Source organism: Charadrius vociferus, unplaced genomic scaffold (assembly GCF_000708025.1).
Source record: "Charadrius vociferus isolate BGI_N301 unplaced genomic scaffold, ASM70802v2 scaffold169, whole genome shotgun sequence".
Taxonomy (NCBI): Eukaryota; Metazoa; Chordata; class Aves; order Charadriiformes; family Charadriidae; genus Charadrius; species Charadrius vociferus.
In genome coordinates, this window is record NW_009652966.1 from 296,121 (window position 1) to 299,228 (window position 3,108).

General features: G+C 43.8%; 1 protein-coding gene across 1 annotated transcript in view; it reads right to left on the bottom strand.

Moving 5' to 3' along the window:
* Window positions 1-2: 2 nt before the first annotated feature.
* Window positions 3-3,108, bottom strand: part of SMPX (small muscle protein, X-linked) — a 41,253-nt gene continuing 38,147 nt past the window's right edge. The window contains exon 5 of the mRNA XM_009893102.1: window positions 3-128. The gene's annotated coding sequence lies outside the window, so the exon portion shown is untranslated. The remainder of the gene's footprint in view (window positions 129-3,108) is intronic.

The following is a 3,108-nucleotide window of genomic DNA, read 5'->3' on the forward strand; positions in this document are numbered from 1 at the left end:
CGATGTACAAAGAAGATGCTTCCTATGGGGTATTGCAGAATTAGGAAGTTCATAGTCTTCATACAAATATATAAAATATTTCAAATTATCTCCATTCACCGGAATCCATTCGGTTTCTCTTGTCAGACCTGTGTGACAAATACAAGACCAGAAATTAATCTTTTATCAGCGCACTCACAGGTATTTTGAGAGCATGCACAGAAGTGCCTGTAAGTTGTGAGGGGGAGTACATTCCCCACACCTGCAATTTTGCTTTCACCGAGTGTACTTGTTTACACCCAAGCTCGGGGAATACAGAGTGGGTGTGAAACAAATCTTTTTGAGCCACTAGCTTTTCCCGCCCACTCTCCAAATCTCTGTCTGATGAAACTTCATGGCTCTGTTAAGAGCTCAGGCCTTTAAAGCCTTCGGTTTTGCCCTCAGTACAGGGTAGCTGTACCCCCCTGCCCCATCCCATTGCCCAGTTGCCCCCAGTTGCCTGGCAGGGTATGGGGGGCTCTGGGGCTGCCCCTGCCCTGGGACCAGCAGGGTCCAGCCCTACACAGGCCCTGGAACGTGTCCCCAGGGAAGCCCTGGCACTGCTTTGGCAGGCACAGGTGGCAAATCCTGATGTATGGCATGTCGCAGGTAGTAGGGATGCATCAGTTGGATAGAAATCAAAACAGTATTTAATTTTACTAGCAAATACTATTTACTGGTATATACATATATGTATATATATTATTTCTTAATATTTTTTTTTCAGCTGCTTTGGTTATCCTCTTCTCTTGCTTTTTCTGTTCTGCCCATTAAAGTCCTTACTGGTAGCGAGTCTCCTTCTTTGTCTCCTACCCAAACTGAACAGTCCCAGGGATTTTCAGCCTCTCTTCTTTTGGTAGTATATCTGTTCCTGTAACTATTTTGCTCATAACTCTGCTCCTCCCCTATTTCTGCTTTAATTTTCATGACTGACCAGCACTGAAGACAGCATTCTAGACATGGTAGCATAGTATATTTCTGTGTTGTTTGTATAAATCCCACTGGAGTTAACTTATTTACTTATGTAAAGAGAGGTGTGGGGGGGTGTTTAGCTGCTGTCTGGGGAATGATGAGCAATTTCCATTGACCTGTCTACAGTGACCGTTTCCTACATAGTTACAGCTAATGTGAGGCCCAGCATAGGGTCTATTCCTGTTCTCTTTGAAGTTAAGAGATATCTATGGTTGCTGTTGATATCGATGGTTCCAGGGAGCTCAGTACTGAGGAAAACAGATTTTGCAATTAACTTGCAAAAGTTCAAGACACTTACTTTCTCAGCATATATATTTAATCAGCTAAGATGTAAGCATTTGGGGTGGAGGAATATTGCTATTTTTGGTAAACGTTATTGAACTCATGAACCTTTAACAAATGCTGAGAAAGTAGAGGAAAAGCCACAGGACAGAGCAAAAAATGACAACCTTCTGTATTTCACAATGTGTTACATAAAATGAGATTTTGCTGTGCTCCTGAACATGTGTAGGCTGTACACATTTGAACAAATATTGGAGGGACATTCAAAAGGCTGGAATTGGCTCAGCTTTGAGAAGAAACACTTCCCTGGAGAAAAGAGGTGCTATTAAGAGAAACCCTGCATGGCTTACACTAACTGCTTAGAAGTGGTGGTGACTTTTGAATAAAGAAGTAAAAAAATTAACTTGACTTGAAAAAAAGTGAGGGGGTGTCATTATCCGTGGGAAAGAGGTCATAAAACCACATGTAGCGCTACTACCGCACTCTGTGGACATTAGCAACCAAACAACATAATCATTTCGTATCCTGATTGAGTAAGGCAATGTACTTTTTTTTTTTTTTTCAGTTGAAATTTCCTTCCAATCAGGTGATTTTAGGTACTTATCTTTCTGATCTCAAAAACAAAATCCAACTTTAAGGCTGTATTTGATGGCTCCCCGGGATACGCAGACACGTGTAATCCTGTCCTATGCAATTACTGCCTGCCTACACATGCTCTCCTTGTGTTTCAGTCAAGTATTCTCCTTTCTCTCTCAAACTGTTCTGTGCCTGTTCCTGAGTATCACAAGGTGACTGTTTTCTAGCAGTGGGTGGATAAAATACTGCTGGCTGTGATTAAACCCGAGTGCTCAAGCCCAGGATCAGAAGAGAGGGTGTACAGAGAGCTGCAGGCACATCTGAGCATGAATGCGGTCCTCTGTGCCACAAGTGTTTTCTGATCCTTCTGCTGAAAAAGGCCAACGTCAGGTTCTGCCTCCAAATGCATCATGGGCAGGTTTGTGACGTGAAGGACGGCTGTAACTTAGCATTTTGTTTTTTAAGATTACGTGGGATTTTTTTATACCTCTCTAGCAGATTCAGCATCTTAGATGATAAGGCTGTGTTTCCTGCAGGTGTCATCCTGGAGGAGACATCTGCCCTGCAGGGACCTTCATGCTTATTTTTCCCCACATTACTCTCCAAGTAGTTTAGCCTTTCCTTATCTCCTGAGCTCCTAATATCAGCTGTCCTGTGCTGCACACACCAAGCCCCCAGGGATCTTGATAATAAGGGTACAAAGAAGATGGAGCCAGATTTTCATCAGTGGTGCCCAGTGGCAGGACAGAAGGCAATAAGCACAAATTGAAACACAGGGAATTTCATGTAAGCAGGAAACAAAGCTTCTTTTACTGTCAGAGCAGTCAAACATTGGAGCAGGTTGCCCAGAGAGGTTGTGGAGTCTCCATCCTTGGAGATATTCAAAACCTGACTAGACATGGCCCTGAGCAGTGACCCTGTTCTGAGCAGGGGGTTGGACTGGATCGTCTCCAGAGGTGCTCTCAAGCCTCAGACATTCTGTGGGTCTGGGGAGAGCCTTTGTCTCAAGGGAAGCTGTCATCCACTCACAAGGGCCAGGGTGGATTCATGGGCCAGGTGCAAGGTCCCTTCTTGCCCCTGCTTAGCCATGGAACTGCCAGTGAGTTTACAAACTAAAACAACAGGGTGTTATATACTGTATTACTGTCTTGTTAATAATCCAAGTACTCTGGCTGCAGGGATTATTTTTAGCCACGTGCTCCGTTTCTTCAAATACTCCCTTGTCCTCCCTTCATTTAGTCATAGATCCCAGACCTTTGA